Genomic DNA, 8,701 nt, shown 5'->3' with positions numbered 1-8,701 from the left:
CAAGTGGTCTGTCCATGTCTCTGCTCCGCCATGGCTTCCTGCTCTGCCATCATCACCCGGCCGTCCTGCTCTGCCTACACCGCCATGGCTGCCTGTTCTGCCTGCTCCACCATGGCTGCCTGCTCCGCCATGGCTCCCCTCTCTGCCTGCACCGCCATGTCTGTTCATGCCTCGTCAAGTCTGTTCATGCCTAGTCAAGCCTGTTCATGCCTAGTCAAGTCAAGTCAAGTCAAGTCTGTGTATCTAGTCTTCGTCTGTTTGGATTATGTTTGGATCACCTGTAAATAAACTGCACTTGGGTTCTTCACTACACTCGCCTTCAGTGGACTGATTCGTTACACTGTTATAGGAGCAACAGCCATGTGGGCAGCGCTGTGTCATATGCCATAGCTGTGCACAAGGTGTTTGTCACAGCTCCAGACTTATTTGTTCATTAATGACGTCATCAGCGACTAGTCAACTTTGACTCGACTTTTATCACATAAAAGTCGACTTCAAAAAATCAGAAGTCGTTCAACCCCTACCCTCGAGCGATCTCTCCCCCTGCTCCAGCAGGAGGAGGAGGGTATTCTCCCGAGGAGAGATCCCCTCTCCCGTATTCCGGACGGGAGAGGGGATCCATGAAAACACACAACGGAAAAAAGACACTAGGAAAAACAAGAAAACAAACGGAAGGGAAAACATGGAGGTGACTGTGTAGGTCGGGTCTTCTGACATGGTACGCTGTTGGAAGGAGCACGAGGGAAACGTGGTGTACAATCAATAGTCTTTAATCCATAGAGCACAGGGGAAATCCACACGGGTCCAAAAGTCTGACAATATTAGTACCTTATCATTTTTATCTGACAGATTAGCAACTGCAAAGCTCATATACAGTAAAATGCATCTCAGCATTATTTCTCACCTGAAGTTCTGAATGAAAATGTAATATATATATATATATATATATATATTTCGAGGATCTCTACATAATGTTAATTACATACATTAATAATAATAATAATAATAATAATTCTTATTATTATTCTCTTTCTTAAATAATGTTTTTATCAGACTTTAGTAATTCAACAAAAACATCCATTGACTGGAAACTACTGCTGCGGAGCTGCACGAGCCTATGGCGTCAAAGCCTGCCAGAGCCCGCCAGAATGGGCGGAGTCATCTGGCTATATAAGCGGGCATTTGTCACAGGATTCTCAGATTTCTTCTCCTTCAGCGACGACTATGCTGTACGCTGATCTGAAGCCTGCTCGCTGTTGACACGCCTTCGCAGCTGGAACTGGGACCTCTCAGCACGGCTGACCTGCTTCTCCGCCGCCTCACCGACGCAGCAGTTCCGGTCCATTTCCCCGGCCGCCATCCGGTGATTCTAAAAGAGCTTACTAAAAGACCTTGGTGTTGTTGCAAATGCCGTTACTCGGATTCATGCGGGTCTCCCCTGCATGCCGATGATGGCCACACAGAGTGCGTTTCCTGCTTGGGGAAATCCCACGTGGAAGCTGCGCTCACGGGAACTGATTGTTCTCACTGCGAGAACTTCAGTCTCGCCTCCCTTCACTCACGGATCGCATTCTTTTCAGAGAGCGACTCCACCCCTCGCGCCCTCCCATTTTCTTCCTCCCAGGGACCTGTGAGGAAAAAACAGCAGGGCAGAGGACTCGAGCATCCGGCTGCGAGCGAGCTCACGTCGGCCCAGATCCCGCGTGCCTCGCCCTCGCCCCAGAGAGAGAGTTCTCCCGTCCTTTTCTCCCAGTCTGATCATCGTCCCTCTGCGAGCGATCTGGTCTCATTTGGGGGAAGTGAGGACGAGCTGCTTGATGACAGCATGTCATTGACAGTCTCTGACGCAGAGGAGCTGCTGGGCTCGGTGACTGACCCCACCCCCTTGCTGTCGTCCACGCCCAGCGCCGCCAAGGACGGGATGGATGCCGAGCTTCTCCGTGTCCTCTCGAAAGCGGTCGAAGAGCTGGGTTTAGAGTGGTCTCCACCAGAGGAGCCCTCTCGCAGCCATCTGGATGAATGGTTCCTGCCAGGGCGCCACCAGGCCCCTCGTCAGCGTTCCTCTCCATTCTTCCCGGAGGTCCACGACGAGCTCACCAGATCATGGCGCACTCCCTACTCTGCCTGCCTCCGTACTTCTGCTTCATCCGCCCTCACTTCTATCGACGCCGCTGAAGAGAAGGGGTACGACAAGCTGCCTCCCCTGGATGAGTCAGTGGCCGCACACCTCTGCCCGCCCACGGCTATCGGCTGGAGAGCAAAGGCCGCTCATCCATCCAAGCCTTGTAGGACCACTTCAGCTCTCGCTGGATGTGCCTACCCTTCAGCTGGACAAGCGGCTTCGGCGCTTCATTCAATGGCGGTCCTCCAGGTCTGTCAGGCCAAGATCCTCGCGTCCTCAGATGAGTCTGGCCTGGACCCCGCGACCCTCAGGAAGCTGAGGAGTACAACCGACCTGGCTCTGCGCACCACCAAGACCACTGCTCAGGCGATCGGGAGATTGATGGCCAGCCTTGTGGTGCTTGAGTGCCATTTATGACTGACGCTAACGGAAATCAAGGACGCGGATAAGGTCCCCTTCCTTGACACTCCGGTCTCTCCCAAGGGTCTCTTCGGACCGGCGGTCGAAGGATTCGCAGAGCGCTTCACGGAGGAACAGAAATTGTCCCAAGCTATGCGACATTTCCTGCCAAAGTGCTCCAGCTCCGCTGCTACCTCTAGTCGCCATAAATCTACGCCGGCTCAGCAGCCCGCAAAGCCAGAACCTGCCGCCCCCACCGTTCAGCCCGCTAAGGCTCAGCAGATGCGAGGATGCTCCAGCTCGGCCAGACGCTACCCTCTTCCTAAGCTTCAGGGACCCCGACCCAAGATTGCGCTGGACCCGGCGCCTCACCTCGCCCGGCTGGGCCTCGCCGTCCACATTCGCAAGGTTTTACAACCTGGAAGTCCCGGCTTTGCAGGCCAGGATCCTCTCCGCTTGAAGAGACACGCGCTGCATTACGCAAACAAATCTGACAGAGAGCCCTTGAACATATTGCGCTCAAGCTCTCTGGCATTAGTTGCAGGCCAGGATCCTCTCCGCTTGAAGAGACACGCGCTGCATTACGCAAACAAATCTGACAGAGAGCCCTTGAACATATTGCGCTCAAGCTCTCTGGCATTAGTTCACCTGTCAGATCGCGACCCCTGGGGTGCCAAAGTTGCATGAGTACTCTGGAACGATTAACCAGGCCGGGTGTGACCTCAAGGATCTCAGCCCGTCTTAGCCTTAGGTTGTTGTTAACTTCTCTATGGGCATTGCTTGCTTATGGAAGTTATGATACTTTATAGTCGTTCCTCTACCTTAGCACGGCGTGATTGTACTGTGTTCCCATAGCGTCTTAAGACCACCGCTCAGGCGATCGGGAGATTGATGGCCAGCCTTGTGGTGCTTGAGCGCCATTTATGACTGACGCTAACGGAAATCAAGGACGTGGATAAGGTCCCCTTCCTTGACACTCCGGTCTCTCCCAAGGGTCTCTTCGGACCGGCGGTTGAAGGATTCGCAGAGCGCTTCACGGAGGAACAGAAATTGTCCCAAGCTATGTGACATTTCCTGCCAAAGTGCTCCAGCTCCGCTGCTACCTCTAGTCGCCATAAATCTACGCCGGCTCAGCAGCCCGCAAAGCCAGCACCTGCCGCCCCCGCCGTTCAGCCCGCTAAGGCTCAGCAGACGCTAGGACGCTCCAGCTCGGCCAGACGCTACCCTCTTCCTAAGCTTCAGGGTCCCCGACCCAAGATTGCGCTGGACCCGGCGCCTCAGGCGTCTTCCTGATCTACGGGACAGGAAGAGGATGGGGCCAGGTCTCCCTACGGCCGGACCGCCTCCCAAGCAGCCTCTCTTAGACCTCCTGACACCCCGTTCAACTCTGGGTACAGAGGAAAATGTGTTTGTTGCAAACAATGGGCCCGTTCAAGCACCCAGGCAACCAGCCACTGTTATAGCGGGGAAAATAAAACACAAACATTTTAAAAAAGAGAGCAAATTTCCTCTTCCATTTCTCACGAGTATTCTGCCCCCACGCGGCCAGTCACTCGAGTTAATTCAACCCCTCGCCACGCGGGCTTCTACAGCCGTTACTTCCTCGTCCCCAAAAACGATGGTGGCCTCCGGCCCATCCTCCGGTCCGAAGAAAATTGTCTTTTGAACCGCTACAGTCTACCGACATTCGGTCACTGTTGCTGAAGACTGCTCTGCTTCTGGCACTAGCATCGGTAAAGCGAATAGGGGACCTGCAGGCGCTCTCCATTAGCCCTGCCTGCCTGGAATTCAGGCCTAACGACTCTAAGGTCGTCCTGAAACCAAGGCATGGCTACGTACCCAAGGTGCTCTCCACTCCATTCAGAGCACAAGTCATTATGCTCTCTGCGCTTCCTCCCTCTGAAGAGGACAGAGAGTTATCTCACATCAGTAAAGCGAATAGGGGACCTGCAGGCGCTCTCCATTAGCCCTGCCTGCCTGGAATTCAGGCCTAACGACTCTAAGGTCGTCCTGAAACCAAGGCATGGCTACGTACCCAAGGTGCTCTCCACTCCATTCAGAGCACAAGTCATTATGCTCTCTGCGCTTCCTCCCTCTGAAGAGGACAGAGAGTTATCTCTGCTCTGCCCTGTCAGAGCTCTGAGAATTTACATTGAGCGTTCCGCCCCTTTTAGACTACAAGAGCTGCTGGATAAGGGACGCTCCCCATCCGCGCTCAAAGTGTATGTAGCAGCTATAGCGGCCTCACATGTCCCTATAGCGGGCCAGTCAGTGGGCAAGAACAACTCAGTTGTCCGCTTCCTGAGAGGGGCCAGGAGGCTGAATCCGCCTCGCCCCCTCACTATCCCTACATGGGATTTGCCTACTGTGTTGAGGGCCCTGAAAGGCCCTCCTTCCGAGCCACTACAGTCTACAAACCTAAGGTCACTGTCGCTAAAGACTGCTCTGCTTCTAGCACTAGCATCGGTAAAGCGAATAGGAGATCTGCAGGCACTTTCCATTAGCCCTACCTGCCTGGAATTCAGGCCCAATGACTCCAAAGTCGTCATGAAACTGAGGCATGGTTACACACCCAAGGTGCTCTCCACTCCATTCAGAGCATAGGTCATTACGCTCTCTGCGCTTCCTTCCTCTGAAAAGGATCGAGAGTTATCCTTACTCTGCCCCGTCAGAGCTCTAAGATTTTACGTCGAGCGTTCCGCCCCATTCAGAAGGTCGGAACAACTCTTTGTTAGCTTCGGTAACCGCACCAAAGGGCATCCGGTCACGAAGCAAAGACTCTCTAGATGGATAGTAGACTCTATCACGCTAGCATACTCTTCCTTGCGCCTTCAATGTCCCATTGGAGTACGGGCCCATTCTAGCAGAGGCATCGCCTCGTCTTGGGCGTGGTCCAGCGGTGTGTCCATTGCGGATATTTGTGAGGCAGCCGGCTGGGCCTCGCCGTCCACATTCGCAAGGGTTTACAATCTGGAAGTCCAGGCCTTGCAGGCCAGGATCCTCTCCGCTTGAAGAGACACGCGCTGCGTTACGCAAACATATTGCTCTTGACCATATTGCACTCAAGCTCTCTGGCATTAGTTCACCTGTCAGATCTCGACCCCTGGGGTGCCAAAGTTGCATGAGTACTCTGGAACGATTAACCAGGCCGGGTGTGACCTCAAGGATCTCAGCCCATCTTAGCCTTGGGTTGTTGTTAACTTCTCTATGGGCATTGCTTGCTTATGGAAGTTATGATACTTTATAGTCGTTCCTCTACCTTAGCACGGCGTGATTGTACTGTGTTCCCATAGCGTCTTAAGCAGACACAGTACGAGTGTAGAATCGACAGGGAACGTACTCGGTTACTAACGTAACCTTGGTTCCCTGAGATACGGGAACAAGTACTGCATTGCTAGCCGTGCTATGTAGTCGCACGACTCAGTCGTCACTTCAGTCGAAGTAACCTGAGAATCCTGTGGCGAACGCCCGCTTATATAGCCAGACGGCTCCGCCCATTCTGGTGGGCTTTGGCGGGCTTTGTCGCCATAGACTCGTGCAGCTCCGCTGCCGAGACATTGGTTCGTTTTTTATACACTGCACGAACCAATGGCCATGCAGTTTCACTGCGTGATTGAAAAAAGGCTTCAGTTCAGGAGAAAAAAAGGCTTTTTCCAATAGCATCTTAAGCAGACGCAGTACTTGTTCCCGTATCTCAGGGAACCGAGGTTACGTTAGTAACCGAGTATGATCACAATAGTTGGAATGGTAGCCTACCCATAACTTATAAAATAACATTTTGAAATGAAATAACACTTAAATAAACCACCTGCCTAACATTGTGCTGCCAAAACAGCTTTGATGCATCGACGAATGGGCTCCAAAAGACCTCTGAATGTGTTGACATGAGAAATCAAATTTGACTTGATCTTTTGGCATATAAGGGGTCTTTGTACCATTAAAACAACCTGCAAATTTCATAGCTTAAAACATCCTCATTATAACCAAAGCATTTATTTAATCAAGGGGCACAAACATTTTCATAAACACTGTCTCCAGAGCAAGACATCGATTAATAGCTATCTTCTCACCATAGGCCCCGTCCACTGGCGTTCAATCACAACGGCTTGACACTTGATCACGCTGAATGCGAGTGTCGTGCCGCGTCAAATGGAAATTACAATCACTGCCGCTATCTTGTCTACACTGGATACAGTATACAGATGCGCGTTCGCTTTCGGATACAGTCCACACGCTTGAGTCTGTCGTCAATAGGACAAATGGAGTGAAAGAACGTTCGCTTTGACACGTTTGGTTTAAACATGAACTAGACCTAAATGGAACTAGACCTGACTGCAGCTGCATCACAAACCGTAAGTAAATGATTTCATAATGCTTTGTCTGGAAATTACCGTTTTATTTTGATTATGTTGTCAAACAATCACAGTGGCCGATTACTGACAAGCCTTAAACCACGCCCCTTAAAAACACATCATTTTAGACAGAGGGTCATAATGAGGGTTGAAAATAATCATTTTTCCACATATTTATTTGTTTTGTTTTGTTTTTGTTTTTGTTTTTTGTTTTGTTTTTTCAAAAAACTATTAACATTATAAGTACACCTCAAGGAACATATTAAAATAATAATAAAAAAAAAAATCCATGCCATGACCCCTTTAAATCCTGCAAGTTGCGAGGTGGGGCCTCCATGGATCAGATTTATTGGTCCACCACATCCAGCAGATGCTCAGTTGGATTGGGATTTGGAGAATTTGAAGGCCAAGGCAACACCTTGATCAACGATTTTAGCAGTGTGGCAGGGTGCATTACTCTGCTGAAAAGGAATGTACGTGGTCTGCAACAATCATTAGGTAGGTGGTGCCAAAGTAACATCTGCATGAAAGCCAGGAACAAGGGTTTCCCAGCAGAACACTGCCCAGAGCATAACACTACCTCTACTGGCCTGCCTTCTTCCCATATGCATCCTTCTACCATCTCTTCCTCAGGTAAACTGCGCACACACGGCCATCCACCTGATCTAAAAGAAAATGTGATTTATCAGACCAGGCAACCTTCTTCCATTGCTTAATTCTGATTCTCACATATCCATTGTTTGTGCTTTCAGCAGTGGACAGGGTCCATCATGGATCCAAATGCATCAAACTGTGTTCTGACACCTTTCTATCATACCCAGCATTATGTTTTTCAGAAATTTGAGCTTTGTATGGTTAGACCAGATTGACTAGCCATCGTTCCCCACGTGCTTCAGTGGGCCTTGGGCGCCCATGACCATGCTATTTACTTTTTAGTGCTATTATGCTATTCACCTGTCAGTGGTTTTAACCTCTTAAGACCCGGCAAAACACTTTAGGACATTTTTTTTAATTTTTTTCATGTCATTACATTGTTTAGAGCATTAAAAAAATTTAAAAAGGATATTTCATTCATAAGTTATGCTACGTCCTTGGAAGAGGACATCGGGACTCAATTTTAAAAATATAAAAAATAAAAAGACATGAATGAACATGCATAGGCAAAAACAATTTTTTTTTTTTTAAATAACCAATACATTTTTAGTTTTCAGGATTTTTTTTTTTACCAAATTTGTATAAAGATAATTCTCAACTATGTTATAACAGAATGATTTGATATACCATTTTTCTTTATGCAAAATGTGTGTAAAATGGCAGGTTTTAAACAGGTATGAAAGGTTTTCTCATTATATACTGTATAATGTATCTATAAACTAAATCTAATTTGCATATCACAGTTTAAAAATTAGTCAGATTTAAATGATAATTACAAAATATTATCATATTTGCACAAGAGTGACACTAAATTAATATCAGACATTTTTAAAAGACCAAGGAGAGGGAGTGGTCATGGTGAAACATCCAAACATTTAGTATCTCTGAAAAGCCCTGAATGTGCTCTGTACAGGACATCCAGACTGTGGCATGTGGCTATGGCATTAAAACTGTGGCATGTATAGTCTCAGAGAAATTCACTAAAATATAATGTCCTCATATGAGGATGCAGGGTCTCAGGAATTAAAGTTGTGGCTGATCAGACTCGAGATGCAAATTAGCATATGCTGTACTCTGTACAATGCATATTTTTCAGCTTCTTCTGGCTGGAATCATTATATTTGTTTTAGTATATTTTCAATTCCTATGTTCTCCATGTAGTAAAATTAATAGT

General features: G+C 48.7%; 1 protein-coding gene across 1 annotated transcript in view; it reads right to left on the bottom strand.

The window, feature by feature from the left end:
- LOC107667585 (transient receptor potential cation channel subfamily A member 1-like) overlaps window positions 1-8,701 on the bottom strand; it is a 75,132-nt gene that overhangs the window by 42,745 nt on the left and 23,686 nt on the right. The gene's annotated exons all lie outside the window — the stretch shown is intronic.

Source organism: Sinocyclocheilus anshuiensis, unplaced genomic scaffold (genome assembly GCF_001515605.1).
Source record: "Sinocyclocheilus anshuiensis isolate Anshui unplaced genomic scaffold, SAMN03320099.WGS_v1.1 scaffold1679, whole genome shotgun sequence".
Taxonomy (NCBI): Eukaryota; Metazoa; Chordata; class Actinopteri; order Cypriniformes; family Cyprinidae; genus Sinocyclocheilus; species Sinocyclocheilus anshuiensis.
Note: the sequence above shows the minus strand (reverse complement) of the source record. Positions and strands in the feature narration are given on the sequence as shown.